At 45.2% G+C, this 22,006-nt stretch overlaps 1 protein-coding gene across 8 annotated transcripts in view; it reads left to right on the top strand.

Annotated features, from left to right (window-relative positions):
* The first annotated feature begins 297 nt into the window (after window positions 1-297).
* The window catches only part of tead1b (TEA domain family member 1b), a 69,049-nt gene continuing 47,340 nt past the window's right edge, over window positions 298-22,006 (top strand). For 6 of the 8 annotated variants that reach the window (XM_014175315.2, XM_014175322.2, XM_014175319.2 and 3 more), the window contains exons 1-2: window positions 298-496; window positions 918-1,044. The gene's annotated coding sequence lies outside the window, so the exon portion shown is untranslated. Of the gene's footprint in view, window positions 497-761; window positions 792-917; window positions 1,045-22,006 lie in introns of all 8 variants that reach the window. The other 2 variants (XM_045708885.1, XM_014175314.2) reach the window with 2 other exon arrangements.

Below are 22,006 nucleotides of genomic sequence, written 5' to 3'. Positions count from 1 at the left end.
TATTCACGTCATATATTTATCAAGCAACAACATTTCAAATGACTGACATGGTTGTGATAAAGGTATCATACTTGTACTACTTGTATTCAGCATTATTGAGGTAGATGATTAAAATAGAATGAACTAACTCCACAGAGAAATTCCATCTTCTTTCTCCCACCAATTTGAATTCGACGTGTCCTGTGAGGTCATTCTTCTTATTTTCCCCCCGCTTGTCCCTCCTATCTACCATAATCTAGGGCTGTTCGGTTCGGGATGACGCCACCTTTGCTCCGCCCCCAATGCAAACTCGCTCTTCGCGTTCATTTCATTCCTGTTCTCATTCCGAGCATTCTTCGCATCTCTGTCCGTGCGTTGTCGATTCACGTACACATATCTGGCTGACCCAGAAACACAACAATAACTTTACACAGTTTACAAAAACTATAATATCCCACATTAGACAAACAAAGGGGGACGAATTTTATAACAAATAACAATAACGGAGGTGTTTGAGGTAAGTTTCAATGTAGTTAATAATATGCAAAATGGTTGCAGACTAATACTGTTATGATGAAGTTGCGCCTTTCATTACAAATGAGAAGTAATGTATGGTATTAGAATGAGTGGGCATATTTTTATATTACAATAAAAGTGTGTGTCGGTGAGATTTTAGGTTGCCGTTTCTTGTCGCTGTTGCAACAGGGTGCTTTCACTTTGTCCACTCAGTGTTGTATTCGACTGACACGAAAATCTTTGACATTTTTCACATTTTTGTAAAGAAGCCCGACCATACGCCCTATTATATCACAGTAAGTCCAGTGCATGAACCTCAAACTCCTAACAAGATTCCGGATACGATTGGACGTACATTATTTTATGAATGACAATTTTGGACAAGATGACGGATCAAAATGTTGCTGTTTTCTTCTCCTTAGTTGGCTCAGCCGGGAGTTGGAGATTTCAGTGGAACATTTTCGGAGCAGTGCAAAAACATTCTGCTGAAAGACTTGTTGCTCCAACACCTTTGGTCGTGTATTTTATCCATCGTACCTTGAAGTCACTGTAAGTATATTTTTTGTTCTTTTATCAGGTTTAGGCTACAGAAATTCCATCAAATTCTTTGCATTCCATTTTCCACATGCGGAATTGATTCAACCGATCATAGGCAAGATCCATCAATGTTGCCGAATTGATTAGATGTGTCTTTTAAGATAATAATTTTTGATCATCTTTGACAGTAGAAGATTATGGCCTACATTTAAACACATATTGCCCATGTGTTCTCACAGTGTAGGATAGTGGGCCGGGCAACATACTTTTAGAGAATATAATTTATAAAACACATCTTTTGCATTTACAAAATAATCTGAAAATGTTATTACATAATTTTGGTGTTCTAGTGTTGGTGAATGAAAACATTTGATATCTGTTTGGATTCAATGCTAGGTTTTTCTTGCTTTTGGACACTATTGAAACGTTGCAACAAAACAAAAAACGACCATTGATACCCAGTTCTTATTTGCAACTCTCTTTGTCTGTTTAGTTTTTAAACAATTGGTAATTCAATATTGATTTGAACTATTTCAAAAATAAATTCTTACAAGTAGGCTATTGTGGGCTCTGAGCTATGTTAATGTCTGCTTCATTGCTCTGTTCGATCCTTGTTTTCCATATCCGCCTTTTTTCGGGATACATTGTTGCCTGCTCAGCTAAAATCTGAATAAATCACAGGGATGGGGGTCGCATTATGTAGCCAAGGCCACTTCTATGTGTAATAAAGTTTCATCGCATCCGAAGAAACCGTGTGATCCGATGCATATTACATGTAGGCCTATAACGTTAATCTCAGGAAAGTCTTGATCAAGATTAAGGAAGATTATGTAGCTTTCTATTGCTTTAGAATTTCGTAATATACATGAATTACCTATAGATTACACAGATGCTCAACTGTTGCTATTTTAAGGATGAATTTGTTGGGGGAAACTTTGCGGGAAACTTTGCACTGCCTTTTATTGTAGGCTGTGTGGATGTAGTGGTTTGCGCTGATGCTATTACGGAGCTTTAAAACATATGAATATGATAGGTTATGTAGTCTGACTGCCCTCACTTGAACCAAATGCTAAACGTCATCTAGGTCACACCATCAGATACAATTTCAATATAGGTTGACTAATAGTTAAGCACATATATTTTATAGAGTAGGCTATGCAATTATTGTGTAATTAACTTATAGTGTTGTTTATATTATCTCAAAGAATGTAAATATTCAAATATAACTGTATATGCTTGTTGGTGAATATAGAAGGTGAAATGTCTTGGTTATTTTGATGCGTGGCGATATCTACTTCATTGTAACTAAACAAACCAAACTGCATGAGGGTATTCTTTGGCTGTGCAAGTTCTCTGGTATAGAGTGGAATTCACCTCTTAATACTCTTAAGTTCCCCTATTGTGTGATTGGGGAAAGACCTCCTTTCTTGCAGTTAATTATAGTCTTATATTTCAGTTTGTCTCTCTTGAAAATAGGGGCCAGCAAGATACAATGTGTTAGTTGTTGATTCCTCTAACTAGGCTATTAGAATTTACTACATGAATTAGGTTGACTTCTATCAGACTTAACCCCTGACATGTCATGATGTTGAGAAGTAAAGCTGCTTGCTGTAGGGGGGAAATCAGGACCAGCAATAGATGCTTTGTTTTCTGCTTATGCAACAAGTGGACCTGTTGGACACTAGCCTGCATGGCATTTCCAAGTGCAAGAATAGTACATTGTCTTTGCTTGAATCCATTAGTTTTTACTTTTGAAAGTGGGCTTACGAATTCCAATTTTACCAGATGATATCAGTTGAACCCCAAATTTGTGAAATTAAGAATGATATTAATTATCTGGAATTTCTCTTATTCCAAAGTAATACCATCTAAACTTATGTTAAAACCCAATCACATAAACATATAAGATTGATAAAAAATAACAAGTCAATGTACGTTATGGCAATATGTATTGAAGGTATTTTCAACTTGGCATTTAACACAGATAGACTGTAGCCTACTAAGCCCTTCCCCCTTTTCTAAACATAAGCATAGTTTTTTGTTATAACATTAATTTAGCCCCAATGACTCACCGGACAGGTATTTGTTAGCACTCAATTTTACATGTGCAGTTTCAATGTGGTGGAAGTGAGCTTCACAAATGCATTACATCGTACAAAAACACATATAAGCTTAAAGCTGTTTATTAAAACAATAATAAAGCGTTTTCCCCGTCCCTGTTTCGCTAAAAAGCTAAGGGATGAGGCTGGAGAAATGTAACCACTTTCAAATTCATAGACAGAGCAATGGATGCAAGGACTGACCACCCATGATATGAAATATGTAGTTTAACCATGTTTTGAGGCTATACAGTATTTGTTTACATTTGCGTTGTTTACCAACATTGGAGTTAAACAAGCTTATATTTTGGGTTCTGGTGGGGTACGACAGTTGACCTAATCTCATAACACATTTATAAGTTATATTCTTCAAGAATCAATGGGTATACAGTGACTTCGGGAAGTATTCAGAACCCTTGACTTTTCCCACATGTTGTTAGGATACAGCCTTATTTTAAAATTGGTTAAATATACTTATATTCTCAGCAATCTACACACAATGCCCCATAATGACAAAGTGAAAACATGTTTTAGAATTTTTTGGAAATGTATTAAAAATAAAAAACAAAAATACATTATTTACATAAGTATTCAGACCCTTTGCTATGAGACTCGAAATTGAGCTCAGGTGCATCCTGTTTCCATTGATCATCCTTGAGATGTTTCTACAACTTGATTGAAGTCTACCTGTGGTAAATTCAATTGATTGAACATGATTTGGAAAGGCACACACCTGTGTATATAAGGTCCCACAGTTGACAGTGCATGTCAGAGCAAAAACCAAGGGTACCAAAACATTTCTGCAGTATTCTTAAATGGAAGATGTTTGGAACAACCAAAACTCTTCCTAGAGCTGGCCGAACTGAGCAATCGGGGGAGAAGGGCTCTTTATTTAACTAGGCAAGTCAGTTAAGAACAAATTCTAATTTACAATGACGGCCTACCGGGGAACAGAGGGATAACTGTCTTGTTCAGGGGCAGAAAGACAGATTTTTACCTTGTCAGCTCGGGGATTCGATCCAGCAACCTTTCGGTTACTGGCCCAATGCTCTAACCACCAGGCTACCTGCCGCCCCAAAACCTTACAACCATCTCTGCAGCACTCCAACAATCAGGCCTTTATGGTAGAGTGACCAGGCGGAAGCCACTCCTCAGTAAAAAGCACATGACAGCCCGCTTGGAGTTTGCCAAAAGACACCTAAAGACTCTCAGACCATGAGAAACAAGATTTTCTGGTCTAATGAAACCAAAATTGAACTCTTTGGCCTGAATGCCAAGCATCACGTCTGGAGGAAACCTGGCACCATCCCTACGGTGAAGCATGGTGGTGGCAGCATCATGCTGTGGGGATGTTTGTCAGCGGAAGGGACTGGGAGACTCGTCAGGATCGAGGTAAAGATGAACGGAGTAAAGTACAGAGAGATCCTTGATGAAAACCTGCTCCAGAGCGCTCAGGACCTCAGACTGGGTCGAAGGTTCACCTTCCAACAGGACAACGAGCCTAAGCACACAGCCAAGACAACGCAGGACTGGCTTCGGGACAAGTATTTGAATGTCCTTGAGTGGCCCAGACAGAGCTTGGACATGAACCTGATTGAACATCTCTGGAGAGACCTGAAAATAGCTGTGCAGCAATGCTCCCCATCCAACCTGACAGAGCTTGAGAGATCTGCAGAGAGGAATGGGAGAAACTCCCCAAATACAGGTGTGCCAAGCTTGTAGTGTCATACCCAAGAAGACTCAAGGCTGTAATCACTGCCAAAGGTGCTTTAACAAAGTACAGAGTAAATGGTCTGAATAAATATGTAAATTTGATATTTCCGTTTTTTGGTTTTAATAAATTAGCAAAAATGATAAAAACCTGTTTTTGCTTTGTCATTATGGGGTATTGTGTGTAGATTGATGAGGGGGGAAAACAATTTAATCAATTTTAGAATAAGGCTGTAATATAACAAGATGTGTAAAAAGTCAAGGGGTCTGAATACTATCCGAATGCACGGTATATCATTAATTTATCATTAAAAAATGGATGTAGCAACTAAGGATTCTAGCTTTAAAACATGCTCAAAAATGTGAGTTTTTGAACCTCAACATTCAGTAGTTGTACGCAGACCACCTCTCTCTGAATACACATGCCTTTTTATAGATCCCACCACTGTAATGTTTTGGCTAGGAATGTGGAAGTCTCAGGGCCGGGAAAATAAGAATATAGTCTTTCACTTGTGAAATGTAGAGAGAATATGTGCATTGCTGAGGCATTGAGTGGACTGGATTACTTCTGGGAGCAGCGAGAGACCCATTGTCTTTCCTGTTGTCAAGACTGAGTGTGTGCGAGGCTGTTGAGCTGCTAAGCGCAAACAAGCCCGTTCTCATTGACATCTGCTTGGGTCATTTTCTGCACCTGTTTGAAAAAATGCAAATATCAACATTTGCTCTAGCTTGTACTGCTCTGAGATTTCATGCCAACGACCATTAGTCAACTTGTGGTTCTGCGTCCTGGCCAGGCCATTGTTATGTCAAAAACAGGCTGTACTGACTATGACACCATATGGCTCTTGTATGCTTCCGATAAGCTATCTGTTCCCTTACCTTATCAATAGCGTTTTATATGCTTCATATTTGAGTCACCATCTGTTGTAGGACAGTGTGTGTGTGAGTTATTGTAGGTGAGCGCATGTGTATGTGTATTTGTGCACATACGTGATTCCTTCTTACCTTGAAATTCCTGGCCTTGAATTGCACTTCAAGGTTTACTAAGCGAACAAATACATTCATAGTTTTGTTAGCAAGTTCACCTAGACAAGGCATCAGTAGGTATGAATGAACCACATATGGGCATTACCACATCATTTACAATCAGCAAGCTGGTTTTTCCCTCTGTGGTCATGGGTCATTGTGAACATGTAAACTGTAGTGGGATTACAGCCCAAAGCAAACAGGCACGTCCTGTCTTTTTAATATACTACTAAGTCATAATTTCCTATTAAAATCCATCTGCGGTCAAAACTAATTAAGAGTTATCATAGGAAAAAAGAATGCCATGGAAACTGTTGGATGTTTGAGTGCATTGGTTTTGTGCAGGGGGATTGTACTTGGGCTGGTGCCACATATCAAGTTTTCCTTCACAATGTCATTTTATGTATTTATTTAGTAGTATAGGTTGGCATGGAAGACATTTATTTTCTTCAGAAAATCTATTTTTCAACCCTCTTACATTTGTTGCATTCTTTAAGAAATGGAAACAGCTGTTAGGAATAAAGGCCTAAACTGATCAAAAGCACAATTACCCATACCCAACAAATATTTTCTATTTCCTGTATGATAACAGTATGAGAAATGCCTTGTGGGAATCTGAATTGCACAAAGCATTCCTTTATCTAATCAAGGGAAGAATTGATGAAATGAAAGGATGCTGCTTTTGTTATAGCTACACAAAACAAGAGGAGTAGGGCGAGTAAAAGAGATGTGATCTGTAATTTAATCTGGACACAGGGTCGTTAATTGTGTAATTACATGCAGACATTTAGCAGGGGAGGGACTCATCGTCACATCATTGTGTCTGTGATCGGATTGCATGCTTCGCTAAAACACACTACCGTACTGCTGGGTTCCAGTCACTCTGCACCCTGAGGTAAACTCTGTTCTAGAAAGAGAATTTTGCAGTATGGTCTGCTGCTCAACAGTTTCAGTAAGGCCTCAGAGAGGCCGATGTAGAGTGCCACCAAAAAGGAAAAGCTGGCTCAAAGCCACTGACGTCATCTAAGTAAATCTGCTTCAGGACTGCAGTCATAAAATGACTGCCAGCTAGAGTGCACTTTGGCCTTGTCAACTGCCTTTGCAAGTGTAATTCACTTTTTCTACATATGTATAATTATGGCGAACAGCTTTTGTATTCATTTGTTTGTCCCACTTTGTCTTTTGGTATATTGACCTTTACCTCATCATATGTTAATTTTCAAAAGGTCCAAAGCACTTTCTCTCGAGATAAGCCAAAGAGTCAAAGAAACCTTAAAAAGCTAAGTTGTAGAGCATTATACTGCCATACTGTTGCAGGAAATCTGGGGAAAATAAGAAGGAAAGAGAAAAATAAAATGTAAGAGCTTTCCTCATCTTTAGAAGTCATACAGTAAAGAAACCACTGTTTCAGCACTTTACAATTATAGTCTCATAATTCATACCATATGTCAGCCTCAGTCAGTTTCTCAGGAAAGTCGTCTTAATCACGTCTTATTAAACTGTAATGATTTGGAAGTTATTGGGAAATTGTTATAAGTACCTTCCCTACTTTCACACTCTCCTAACTCTTCTTTTTTGCATGGGAAAAAGTCATTTAAATGAGCTACCACATGACCAGACACACATAAGAAGCAATATCTAATCCATGAATCATTAGATGAGTCAGTTCCTGAAACCACTATAAACCTTCAAGTTGTTGGCCACAGCTGAAAGCAGGAAATCCAGGCTTCAATAATTTCCTTTCCCAGTGCAGGCTATGCTAGTGGTTTAGTGCCCACTAGCAATAGGAAGATGTACGCCCGTAGAACAAAGGCCCTCAGTCACTTCATTTACTGAAACTGTTTATAATTTGTGGTCTGTATTCAAATGTGGGCTGTCCAGGCTCTCTGGCACCGTATTCCCCAGTCCTCTCTTGTAATAAATCCCTACAAGGCCTTTCATTAATGGCTGCTGTATTGTTATCATGGCCGACAGAGATCAGGCAGGCTCGCTCTGCCCTGAAGCTGCCCTGGATTCAGGCGAGGCACAGACAGACTTTGGGTGAGCTCCCAACATTAGTATGCACTCTGTGCCCAGTGAATGAGTTTGAACTCTAGCCCGAAGCACAGCATTCGTAGGTTTCTTTACGGCTTAGATCTGTGTATGTAAATACTACTGCAAGCATGTTTGGCTGGGAAAGCTGGGATACATTGGCCTATTATGATTACACCTCATAAACAGTTTAATTGCTCCGTCTGAGGACCATACAGTACATATTGCTTTGGTCCATTTTTGCGTTGATGCTGGATGTGGCTATGGACTACAGCATGTTGAGACATTCCTTGCATTTATTAAAAATGTTTTCTCAAAATGTTCTGACAAAGTTGTGTGTTTTGGTATCGTTTTGCCCTGATAAATAAATTATATTACAAGGTAAGCACTTCAATAGAGTTCCCCTCCTTACATTTTGGGCTTCAAATAGGGAAATTATCATTGTCAATGTAAAACTTAGTTTCTTTCAATAATTGTTCAATGGTTTTTTGTTTGTGTGTACTGCATGCTTAATTGAAAAAGCTCATGAAATGAATTAAAGCGTTGTGCTGAAGTTGGGTGAAAAATTCAGTTGAGTAAATCAGAGTTTGAGAAAACCTTGAGTGAGGTTTGAGCTTTTGTTTGCCACTGGCACTGGCAGATTTATATGCTATTTGTTTCGTACAGTGACTCAATATGTACTTAACCAAGCCAGGTCAACAAGGAATTTTCTCCATCAAATTACCTTGGAGCTTCATGGGGATGATGTGTCTCATCTGGCCAAGCTTTCCTTTAAGTACCAATAAACTGGACAGCATCCGCCACACAATGAACAGCAAACAAAATAGTTTCTAGAAAATTAAATTTTACCTTTCTGCCGGTAGCACCTTGGTAGTAGGGGCTCGTTTATGGCAGATGGAGGCCCAAATAGACGTCCTTCCTGAGATGGAGGGATCTGTGATGGTGAGTGAGGTGTGGAGGAGCAAGGATGCAGATGGTGGTCTTCATGCTCATCACTGATTTGTTTTTTCATGCTTATCCACAGTGTCCTGACTGAGCCCGCACCCAGCCTGAAGCCTCCAGACTGCTCTGCTCTCATAACTGTCAGGGGATCCTTTATCTGCCGGACGTTTATTTACAGCTTTAATTTCCTGCGCTTTATGCGCTCCCCCTTCTCTCCTCACTAGTGTGATGCGACCATGTGCAGATGTTGGAATGCCCTGCATATTTTTGACAAACAGAAGTTTATTGCGTCGAATGCATTGATTTCCAACATTGTTGCGGTTGGATGGCATGTTTTTATGTCATGGATTTGTAGTTTATAATTTCTGATGTGAAGAATTTATCATGGTCACATTTTTTAGCAGATCATTTGCTAATTTTCTGAATAGACATCTACAGTAAAAGACTGATGGAAATGTGTCCCCTGTACTCCCACTGTATCTGATGTGATGCCCAGGTCTAGAAGGTTCTACTTGATTCTGATACGTTGTGAGGCAGGTGGGGACTGGGAGAGCTTCTTTGACAGTGCCTGTAAATCAATCCCATTCTCTACCGAGTAGAGATTGATCCCCGAGCGGGCGGCCCGTTGGTCGGGCGCTGGGCGGCGGGCTCTAGGCCTCACATTTGAGTGGGATATTATCAGACAGATTCACTGCACCCAAGCCTGCTGGTTTAAAGAGGCATGAAATAAACGCTTGGCCATTGCCAATAACAGAGGGAGCATTAGCGAGCTACTCTACTGAACCTTTTGCTCCCTGCATTGGGAGATTGGTATTGAAAACCTTGTTCATTCATTTATCAGCACTCCATACCCAGCAGATTTATTCATGAAACCTGGAGAAAAATCCCAAACTACATAGATCAATCGGTTTGTCCCTGTGTACGGCTAGACATTCTTGTGTTCCCCTGCACACCTTGTCATTTTCCCCTCCTTAAAGAGGCTACAGCAGAACAAATATTGTGCCAATTGGACATTTTTGCAATACTGGCGCGCTGGGTTCGGTCAGTCAAAACTTGCGTCCATAGTCATAGATGGGGTAAAGCTTTTAATAAGTGTCACGACTTCTGCCGAAGTCGATGCCCCTCCTTGTTCGGGTGGTGCTCGGCGGTCGACGTCACCGGTCTTCTAGCCATCAATGATCCATTTTTCATTTTCCATTGGTTTTGTCTTGTCTTCCTACACACCTGGTTCCAATCCCATTCATTACATGTTGTGTATTTAACCCTTTGTTTCCCCTCATGTCCTTGTCAGAGATTGTTTGTTGTTATGTGTTCGTGTTGTCGGATTGGTGCACGATGGGTTATTGTACCCATGGTTATTTTATTATGTACTTTGGTTTTGGAGTTTGTTTTTAACTTTATTTAACTACTCCAGTTATACCAAATTTGTTTCTCCTGCGCTTGACTTCCCTGCCACCTACACACACGACGTTGACAGAATCTCTGACCCCTATATGAAGTCAGCAGGAGAAGGTACCACGGACATGGAGGTGGAGGAGCGCGTCCAGAAGCATGCGGAGAAGCTTCACCATCTGTGCGCCGCCATGGATCGCGTTGTCCAGAATATGGACCGCTGGGAGAGACAGGGAGTTCTTCCAGCACCTCCACCAGCCCAACCGGGGTCTATCCTGAGTGCCCCTTTTCAACCTGAACCCAGTGGAATCCGTCTATCAATGCCACAGGGGTACGACGGAAGTGCTGCCAACCTACCAGGGTTTCCTCCTCCAATTAAACCTTTATCTGGCCATGGTCCACCCAGTTCCATCAGACCGTGAGAAGAGTTTCGCCCTCGTCTCATGCCTCACCGGGAGAGCCCTGGAGTGGGCCAGCGCTGTGTGTGGAGAGGGAGATGCGGCGTTGGACCGTTTTGAGAAGTTCACCCGCCGTTTTCGGGCAGTCTTCGACCACCCACCCGAGGGCAGAGCGGTGGGTGAGCGCCTCTACCATCTGAGGCAGGAGACGAGGAGCGTCCAGGAGTTTGCCCTGGAGTTCAGGACCATGGCAGCCAGTGTGGGATGGAATCACAGGGCCCTGATCGACCATTACCGCTGCAGTCTGCGTGAGGACGTCCGTCGGGAGCTGGCCTGCAGAGACACCACCCTCACCTTCGACCAGGTGGAGGATCTGTCCATCCGGCTGGACAACCTGCTGGCTGCTTGCGGACGTCCAGATCGGGGTCTGGTGGTTCCATCCTCCCGCACCCCCTCTCCTATATCCATGGAGCTGGGAGGGAGGGTGCACAGGGAGACCGGAGGGGGATCCTGCTCGTGCACCATCTGTGGACGCAGAGGTCACACTGCTGGTCGGTGCCGGGTTGGTTCCTCTGGGAATTGAGGCAGCAGGCAGGGCGCTCTGGCGCCACCCCAGGTGAGTAGGCACCATTCTCACCCAGAGCCCTCTGTTGCACAGATATTTGTGTCTGTCACTTTTCCTGAATTTTCCCTGCGTTCCCAGCATAAGGCGCTAGTAGATTTAGGCGCGGTTGGGAATTTCATTGATCAAGCATTTGCTCATAGTTTAGGGATCCCCATTGTACCTGTGGATGTGCCTTTCCCAGTTCACACATTAGATAGTCGACCATTAGGGTCAGGGTTTATCAGGGAGGCCACAGCCTCTTTGAGTATGGTGACGCAGGGGGGTCACAAGGAAAAATTTGTCTTTTGATTATTGACACTCCTGCGTGTCCCGTGGTGCTGGGCCTACCTTGGTTAACTTGTCATAACCCCACTTTTTCTTGGCCACAGAGGGCTCTCATGGGGTGGTCGCGAGAGTGCTCAGGTAGGTGTGTAGGGGTTTCCGTTGTTGCTACTACGGTGGAAAGCCCAGACCAGGTCTCCACCGTGCGCATTCCCGCTGAATATGTCGATTTGGCTCTCGCCTTCTGTAAAAAGACGGCGACTCAATTACCACCCCATCGACAGGGGGATTGTATGATAAGTCTCATGGTAGACACTGCACTTCCCAGGAGTCACGTGTATCCCCTGTCGCAAGCGGAGACGGTGGCTATGGAGACATATGTCTCCGAATCCCTGCGTCAGGGGTACATTCGGTCCTTCATTTCCCCCATCTCCTCGAGTTTATTTTTTGTGATGAAGGATGGAGGTTTGCACCCATGCATTGACTATCGAGGTCTCAATACAATCACGGTGGGGTACAGTTACCCTCTACCTCTGATCGCCATGGCGATTGAGTCAATGCACGGGCGTGCTTCTTCACTAAACTGGATCTCAGGAGTGCGTACAACCTGGTGCGTATCCGAGACGGAGATGAGTGGAAGACAGCATTTAGTACCACCTCAGGGCATTATGAGTACCTCGTCATGCCGTACGGGTTGAGGAATGCTCCGTCAGTCTTCCAATCCTTTGTAGACAAGATTTTCAGGAACCTGCATGGGCAGGGTGTAGTGGTGTATATCGATGACATTCTGATATACTCCGCTACACACGCCGAGCGTGTGTCCCTGGTGCGCAGAGAGCTTGGTCGCCTGTTGGAGCATGACCTTTACGTCAAGGCTGAGAAATGCCCTGCTTTCAACAGTCCGTCTCCTTCTTAGGGTATCACCTTTCCACGTCTGGAGTGGAGATGGAAAGTGACCGCATTGCAGCCGTGTGTAATTGGCCGACTCCCACCACGGTGAAGGAGGTGCAGCGATTTTTAGGGTTTGCCAACTACTACCGGAGGTTTATCTGGGGTTTTGGTCAGGTAGCTGCTCCCATTACCTCACTGCTGAAGGGGGGCCCGGTGCGCTTGCAGTGGTTGGCTGGGGCGGACAGGCCTTTTAGGCACCTGAAGGCTCTGTTTACCGCTGCTCCTGTGTTGGCTCATCTGAATCCCTCTTTGCAATTCATAGTGGAGGTGGACGCATCTGAGGCTGGGATAGGAGCTGTGCTCTCTCAGCGCTCGGGTACACCAGCTAAGCTCCGCCCCTGTGCCTTCTTCTCTAAGAAGCTCAGCCCACCCATTTTGTGTTTACCCTCTCTTACAGACCAGGCTCTCAGAACGTTAAGGCAGATGCACTGTCCCGGCTGTATGACACAGAGGAGCGGTCCATGGATCCCACTCTCATACTCCCAGCCTCTTGTTTGGTGGCACCGGTAATGTGGGAGCTGGACGCGGACATTGAGCGGGCGTCACGTGCAGAGCCTGTTCCCCCTCAGGGTCCAGCTGGGCGTCTGTACGTTCCGTCTGCTGTCCGGGACCGATTGATCTACTGGGCTCACACGTTACCCTCCTCTGGTCATCCTGGGATCGGTCGGACGATGCGGTGTCTTAGTGGGAGGTACTGGTGGCCCACTTTAGCTAAGGACGTGAGGGTTTATGTTTCCTCCTGCTCAGTGTGCGCCCAGTGCAAGGCTCCTAGACACCTACCCAGAGGTAAGTTACAACCCTTACCCGTTCCACAACGGCCGTGGTCGCACTTGTCGGTGGATTTCCTAACCAATCTTCCACCTTCACAAGGTAACACCATGATCCTGGTCGTTGTGGATCGTTTTTCTAAGTCCTGTCGTCTCCTCCCTTTGCCCGGTCTCCCTACGGCCCTACAAACTGCGGAGGCTCTGTTTACACACGTCTTCCGGCACTACGGGGTGCCTGAGGATATAGTGTCTGATCGGAGTCCCCAGTTCACGTCAAGGGTCTGGAAGGCATTTATGGAACGTCTGGGGGTCTCGGTCAGCCTTACCTCTGGTTTTCACCCTGAGAGTAACGGGCAGGTGGAGAGAGTTAACCAGGATGTGGGTAGGTTTCTGAGGTCTTATTGCCAGGACCGGCTGGGGGAGTGGGCGGCGTTCGTGCCCTGGGCAGAGATGGCCCAGAACTCGCTCCGCTACTCCTCCACTAACCTCTCTCCCTTTCAGTCTGTGTTGGGGTATCAGCCGGTTCTGGCCCCTTGGCATCAGAGTCAGACCGAGGCTCCTGCGGTGGACGACTGGTTCCGGCGCGCGGAGGAAACCTGGGACGCCGCTCACGTCCACCTTCAGCGCGCCGTACGGCGCCAGAAAGTTGGCGCAGACCGTCACCGCAGTGAGGCCCCAGTGTTCGCACCGGGGGACCGGGTCTGGCTCTCAACCTGAAACCTGCCCCTCCGCCTGCCATCCCGGAAGCTGAGTCTGCGGTTTGTGGGGCCGTTTAAAGTCCTGAGGAGAGTGAATGAGGTATGTTATAGGTTAAAGCTCCCCCCATTACCGCATTAACCCCTCGTTCCATTTGTCTCTCCTCAGGCCTGTGGTGGCTGGCCCACTCCAGGTGGCTGAGGTGCGGGAGGTTCCTCCGCCCCCTCTGGACATTGAGGGGGCCCCGGCGTACTCTGTTCGATCCATCCTGTATTCGAGACATCGGGCGAGGGGCCTTCAGTACCTCGTGGACTGGGAGGGGTACGGTCCGGAGGAGAGATGCTGGGTTCCGGTGGAGGATGTGTTAGATCCTTCCCTGTTGCGAGAGTTCCATCGTCTCCATCCGGATCGCCCTGCACCTCGTCCTCCGGGTCGTCCCCGAGGCCGGTGTCGACGCACTGCTGGAGCCGCGCGTCGGTGGGGGGGGGGGTACTGTCACAACTTCTGCCGTAGTCGATGCCCCTCCTTGTTCGGGTGGTGCTCTGCGGTCGACGTCACCGGTTTTCTAGCCATCATTGATCCATTTTTCATTTTCCATTGGTTTTGTCTTGTCTTCCTACACACCTGGTTCCAATCCCATTCATTACATGTTGTGTATTTAACCCTTTGTTTCCCCTCATGTCCTTGTCAGAGATTGTTTGTTGTTATGTGCTCGTGTTGTCGGATTGGTGCGCGATGGGTTATTGTACCCATGTTTATTTTATTATGTACTTTGGTTTTGGAGTTTGTTTTTAACTTTATTAATCTACTCCAGTTATACCAAGTTTGTTTCTCCTGCGCCTGACTTCCCTGCCACCTACACACACGATGTTGACAATAAGCCTGTTTCAGAAAGAATAGATGTCTAACAGAAGAAACGTCATATTTCAATGTTGCTAGGTGTGTTCATCTAAGAAATGTAAAGCTTTCTGAATGTTTGAATTGTATCATTTCATGAATGTTCTATAACTTTATATCTCAAGGTCCATACCGTACAGAAAGGGTTTCTGCTCGTCATTCTTGATACATGCCATTCCAGTTATAATGAAGATGTTTTGATGAAGCAAACTGTAAATGGAATCTCAGTAATGTCCCATCATGGTAATATGCATAATTGGATACTTTTTGTTCCAAACATGAGGGCTTTGGCATACATTCAACATTACTGAAATAATTAGCCGAAGCCCATGGTACGCCTTTAAAACTCACAGCGAACATTGAGTTTTGTAATCACATGGTAATTATAGTTCTCCACAGTGCAGGCTTAACTACTATGGGTCATTATGGGGTGCGCAAAAGCCATTCACAGGATCATTATTGCACCCTCTGAGATAACAGCACAAAAGGACTCCACATGGAAAATTACATTTGAGACCTCTCATCTGCTATTTCATTACCCAGGTCTGTATGATCGGTGAAATGGGTTCTTTTAATTTAAGGAGCTGGATTCCATTTTAGCGTGAACGAGAGTGGTTTATGTAATCTGCCGATAAGTGTCATCTCCCATAATGCCATGTCACAACTATGGCCCAACCCTTGCCGTTTGCATTCACTTGTTGCCCGCTTTTGTCCTTATCTTGCTAATAAGACCATTTCCATGGTTCCGACCTTGGTGTGATAGGAGTATGCAATTATCTGTTAAGGCCCCAAGTGTTTCTACAGGTGACATTCCTACCTCTCTCTTTGGCCAGGATAATTAGTGTTCAGATTCTCAGACACTAGGAGACCAGCTCAATAGGAAACCTCACAGTCCCCATGTACCTCTCACATCTCAGGACTATCTGACTGATGCCACATGGTGTTGAAGACCTGGCATCTGGGGACAGGGATGGAGATGGAATCTGGGCGTACATAGTTTTGAGCATGAATTCTGTGATGCACTCTCTCAATCCATGTTTCAGAAGTATTTTTCACAAAAATGATGTATTTACTAATTCCTAACATCTTTTAGTTCTCTACTTATCACATTTGACTGTTGACAGCATTATTACCTTCAAATAAAATCTGAATGGTCACATGCGCCGAATACAACAGGTATAGTAGACTTTACATTGAAACGCTTACCTTCGAGCCCATTCCCAACAATGCAGAGTTAAAAAGGTACCTTCTAACAGCGTCAGTAATGGCTGTTCTTCCTTGTGGGCCTGGTGGCTACTGGAGGTTTTGTGATAAACAAGGTGTAACATGGTGTCCTGGGGATATGTGGAGTCTATGAACACCAGTAACAGGAATAAACAAGGAGATGGGTCTGTTCCATGACAGCCTGTGTGATGAGGTGATAATGATTCTCACTACCACAGAGTCTTCTGCAGGAATAAAAGAACCCGGACCCACTCAGCAGAGAGTGAGCAGACACAACAAAATATGCACACTCTCACACAGATGTGTGCCATATAAATGTGAAAGGTCGGTGGAGATTATGGGGTTATTAAGGGGTTATTTTTATGTTAGCTTAATTGAATAAAAATTGTATGATTGCATTTAACATTTACATTTAAGTCATTTAGCAGACGCTCTTATCCAGAGCGACTTACAAATTGGTGCATTCACCTTATAATATCCAGTGGAACAACCACTTTACAATAGTGCATCTAAATCTTTTAAGGGGGGGGGTAGAAGGATTACTTTATCCTATCCCAGGTATTCCTTGAAGAGGTGGGGTTTCAGGTGTCTCCGGAAGGTGGTGATTGACTCCGCTGTCCTGGCGTCGTGAGGGAGCTTGTTCCACCATTGGGGTGCCAGAGCAGCGAACAGTTTTGACTGGGCTGAGCGGGAACTGTGCTTCCTCAGAGGTAGGGAGGCGAGCAGGCCAGAGGTGGATGAACGGAGTGCCCTTGTTTGGGTGTAGGGCCTGATCAGAGCCTGAAGGTACGGCGGTGCCGTTCCCCTCACAGCTCCGTAGGCAAGCACCATGGTCTTGTAGCGGATGCGAGCTTCGACTGGAAGCCAGTGGAGAGAGCGGAGGAGCGGGGTGACGTGAGAGAACTTGGGAAGGTTGAACACCAGACGGGCTGCGGCGTTCTGGATGAGTTGTAGGGGTTTAATGGCACAGGCAGGGAGCCCAGCCAGCAGCGAGTTGCAATAATCCAGACGGGAGATGACAAGTAGAGCATGAACCTACATGTTGTAGAGCATGAACCTACAGGATCGGGTCACCGCCTTGATGTTGGTGGAGAACGACAGGGTGTTGTCCAGAGTCACGCCAAGGCTCTTAGCACTCTGGGAGGAGGACACAAGGGAGTTGTCAACCGTGATGGCGAGATCATGGAACGGGCAGTCCTTCCCCGGGAGGAAGAGCAGCTCCGTCTTGCCGAGGTTCAGCTTGAGGTGGTGATCGGGCAGTCCACACTGATATGTCTGCCAGACATGCAGAGATGCGATTCGCCACCTGGTTGTCAGAAGGGGGAAAGGAGAAGATTAATTGTGTGTCATCTGCATAGCAATGATATGAGAGACCATGTGAGGATATGACAGAGCCAAGTGACTTGGTGTATAGCGAGAATAGGAGTGGGCCAAGAACAGAGCCCTGGGGGACACCAGTGGTGAGAGCACGTGGTGCGGAGACAGATTCTCGCCACGCCACCTGGTAGGAGCGACCTGTCAGGTAGGACGCAATCCAAGCGTGGGCGGCGCCGGAGATGCCCAGCTCGGAGAGGGTGGAGAGGAGGATCTGATGGTTCACGGTATCAAAGGCAGCAGATAGGTCTAGAAGGATGAGAGCAGAGGAGAGAGAGTTAGCTTTAGCAGTGCGGAGAGCCTCCGTGACACAGAGAAGAGCAGTCTCAGTTGAATGCCCAGTCTTGAAACCTGACTGATTAGGATCAAGAAGGTCATTCTGAGAGAGATAGCAAGAGAGCTGGCCAAGGACGGCGCGTTCAAGAGTTTTGGAGAGAAAGGAAAGAAGGGATACTGGTCTGTAGTTGTTGACATCGGAGGGATCGAGTGTAGGTTTTTTCAGAAGGGGTGCAACTCTCGCTCTCTTGAAGACGGAAGGGACGTAGCCAGCGGTCAAGGATGAGTTGATGAGCGAGGTGAGGTAGGGGAGAAGGTCTCCGGAAATGGTCTGGAGAAGAGAGGAGGGGATAGGGTCAAGTGGGCAGGTTGTTGGGCGGCCGGCCGTCACAAGACGCGAGATTTCATCTGGAGAGAGAGGGGAGAAAGAGGTCAAAGCACAGGGTAGGGCAGTGTGAGCAGGACCAGCAGTGTCGTTTGACTTAGCAAACGAGGATCGGATGTCATCAACCTTCTTTTCAAAATGGTTGACGAAGTCATCTGCAGAGAGGGAGGAGGGGGGGGAGGGGGAGGAGGATTCAGAAGGGAGGAGAAGGTAGCAAAGAGCTTCCTAGGGTTAGAGGCAGATGCTTGGAGTTTAGAGTGGTAGAAAGTGGCTTTAGCAGCAGAGACAGAAGAGGAAAATGTAGAGAGGAGGGAGTGAAAGGATGCCAGGTCCGCAGGGGAGGCGAGTTTTCCTCCATTTCCGCTCGGCTGCCCGGAGCCCTGTTCTGTGAGCTCGCAGTGAGTCGTCGAGCCACGGAGCAGGAGGGGAGGACCGAGCCGGCCTGGAGGATAGGGGACAGAGGAAATCAAAGGATGCAGAGAGGGAGGAGAGGAGGGTTGAGGAGGCAGAATCAGGAGATAGGTTGGAGAAGGTTTGAGCAGAGGGAAGAGATGATAGGATGGAAGAGGAGAGAGTAGCGGGAGAGAGAGAGCGAAGGTTGGGACGGCGCAATACCATCCGAGTAGGGGCAGAGTGAGAAGTGTTGGATGAGAGCGAGAGGGGAAAGGATACAAGGTAGTGGTCGGAGACTTGGAGGGGAGTTGCGATGAGATTAGTGGAAGAACAGCATCTAGTAAAGATGAGGTCAAGCGTATTGCCTGCCTTGTGAGTAGGGGGGGAAGGTGAGAGGGTGAGGTCGAAAGAGGAGAGGAGTGGAAAGAAGGAGGCAGAGAGGAATGAGTCGAAGGTAGACGTGGGGAGGTTAAAGTCACCCAGAACTGTGAGAGGTGAGCCATCCTCAGGAAAGGAACTTATCAAGGCGTCAAGCTCATTGATGAACTCTCCAAGGGAACCTGGAGGGCGATAAATGATAAGGATGTTAAGCTTGAAAGGGCTGGTAACTGTGACAGCATGGAATTCAAATGAGGAGATAGACAGATGGGTCAGGGGAGAAAGAGAGAATGTCCACTTGGGAGAGATGAGGATTCCAGTGCCACCACCCCGCTGGCTCGATGCTCTAGGGGTATGCGAGAACACGTAGTCAGACGAGGAGAGAGCAGTAGGAGTAGCAGTGTTATCTGTGGTAATCCATGTTTCCGTCAGCGCCAGGAAGTCTAGGGACTGGAGGGTAGCATAGGCTGAGATGAACTCAGCCTTGTTGGCCGCAGACCGGCAGTTCCAGAGGCTGCCGGAGACCTGGAACTCCACGTGGGTCGTGCGCGCTGGGACCACCAGGTTAGAGTGGCAGCGGCCACGCGGTGTGGAGCGTTTGTATGGCCTGTGCAGAGGAGAGAGAACAGGGATAGACAGACACATAGTAGACAAGCTACAGAAGAGGCTACGCTAATGCAAATGAGATTGGAATGACAAGTGGACTACACGTCTCGAATGTTCAGGAAGTTAAGCTTACGTTGCAAAAATCTTATTGACTAAAATGATACAGTACTGCTGGCTGGTGGAGTAGGCTAGCTAGCAGTGGCTGCGTTGTTGACTTTGAACGTGTAGCTGGCTAGGTAACCTCGGTGGTTTCAGTACTACACCTTGTCATGATACAAAGCAACTTTGTAGCTAGCTAGCTAACATAACACTAATCAAGACGTTCCTTGTAGTGTATTTAGTTTCAACAATGCTGCTCGTCGGTAATAGTAGGCTGGGTTAGGAAAAATGGCGTCGCGGGGGACGGAAATAGCTGGCTAGCTAACCTCGATGGCTGGTTAGCTAACAATTATCAAGCTATGACAAAGACAACTAAGTAGCTAGCTAGGTAACACTGCACTAGTCAAATCGTTCCGTTGTAAAGTATTAGTATCTACAGCGCTGCTAGTCGGTAACGGTTGGCTAGCTGGCAGTGGGTTAATGATGACTAGGTGTGTTGAGTAAGTCTGGCGCCGCATCGCGGCTGGCTAGCTCACCTCGATAATACTCAAACTCAAACTACACAATTATCTTAGATACAGAGACAGCAAAGACAACTATGTAGCTGGCTAACTAACACTAACACCACACTAATCAAGTCGTTACGTCGTTACGTTGTAATGTAATAGTTTCTGCGGTGCTGCTAGTCGGTAGAAGTTGGCTAGCTAGCAGTGATGACTAGCTAGCTAGCAGCTAGCAGTGTTGACTACGTTAGGAGGACGAAGATAGCTAGCCACGATAATTACTCAGTTACTCTAAACTACACAATTATCTTTGATACAAAGACGGCTATGTAGCTAGCTAAGAAGAGTTGCTCAGATCAAACAAATCAAGCCGTTGTAATGTAGTGAAGTGTAATATTTCCTGTGGAGCGAAGCGTGGTGCGACTGCTCGCTCCAAACCGGAAGTGTTATTGTAGTTTGAAAAATCTTTTTGAATTGACGCAATAACCTTATTCATAATCCTTGGCAATAACCTTATTCACAAGAAGCTTGTTTTAAAACATGGGTTGGAATGTACTCAACATAGTTGTATCGTAAATTAAAATGTCAAACCAAGCCATATATGGTTTGGCTTGGGAGTTTACTAGGGTTACAAAGACATTGGAATCAGAATATAAAATATTAGGAACACCTGCTTTTTCCATTACATAAACTGACCAGGTGAATCCAGGTGAAAGCTAGGATCCCTTATTGATGTCACTTGTTAAATCCACTTCAATCAGTGTAGTTGAAGAGGAGGAGACAGGTTAACTTCCCTGGGCTAGGTGGGACGCTTGCCACCCTAGTCAACAGCCAGTGGAATCGTGTGGCACAAAATACAAATACCTCAAAAATGCTATAACTTCAATTTCTCAAACATATGACTATTTTACACCATTTTAAAGACAAGACTCTCGTTAATCTAACCAGATTGTCCGATTTCAAAAAGGCTTTACAGCGAAAGCAAAACATTAGATTATGTCAGGAGAGTACCGTGCCAAAAATAATCACACAGCCATTTTCAAAGCAAGCATATATGTCACAAAAACCAAAACCACAGCTAAATGCAGCACTAACCTTTGATGATCTTCATCAGATGACACTCCTAGGACATTATGTTATACAATACATGCATGTTTTGTTCAATCAAGTTCATATTTATATCAAAAACCAGCTTTTTACATTAGCATGTGACGTTCAGAACTAGCATACCCACCGCAAACTTCCGGTGAATTTACTAAATTACTCACGATAAACGTTCACAAAATACATAACAATTATTTTTAGATACAGAACTCCTTTATGCAATCGCGGTGTCAGATTTTAAAATAGCTTTTTGGCGAAAGAACATTTTGCAATATTCTAAGTACATAGCCCGGCCATCACGGCTAGCTATTTAGACACCCACCAAGTTTGGGGCTCACCAAACTCAGAATGACTATTAGAAAAAATTGGATTACCTTTGCTGTTCTTCGTCAGAATGCACTCCCAGGACTTCTACTTCAACAACAAATGTTGTTTTGGTTCCAAATAATCCATAGTTATATTCAAATAGCTCCGTTTTGTTCGTGTGTTCAGGTCACTATCCGAAGGGTCACTATCCGAAGGCGAGCACATTTCGTGACAAAAAAATTCTAAATATTCCATTACCGTACTTCGAAGCATGTCAAACGCTGTTTAAAATTAAATTTTCTCGTTTCTGGACAAGAGTAGTAACCAGTTTAAATCATGTGCGTTTTTTATCCGGCCGTGCAAATACTGCCCCCTAGCCCCAACAGGTTAAAGAAGGATTGTTAAGTCTTGAGACAATTGAGACATGGATTGTGTATCTGTGCCATTCAGAGGGTGAATGGGCAAGACAAAATATTTAAGTTCCTTTGAATGGGGAATGGTACTAGGTGCCAGGCGCACCGGTTTGTGTCA

Source organism: Salmo salar, chromosome ssa26 (assembly GCF_905237065.1).
Source record: "Salmo salar chromosome ssa26, Ssal_v3.1, whole genome shotgun sequence".
Taxonomy (NCBI): domain Eukaryota; kingdom Metazoa; phylum Chordata; class Actinopteri; order Salmoniformes; family Salmonidae; genus Salmo; species Salmo salar.
This window is presented reverse-complemented; position numbering and strand designations above follow the sequence as displayed.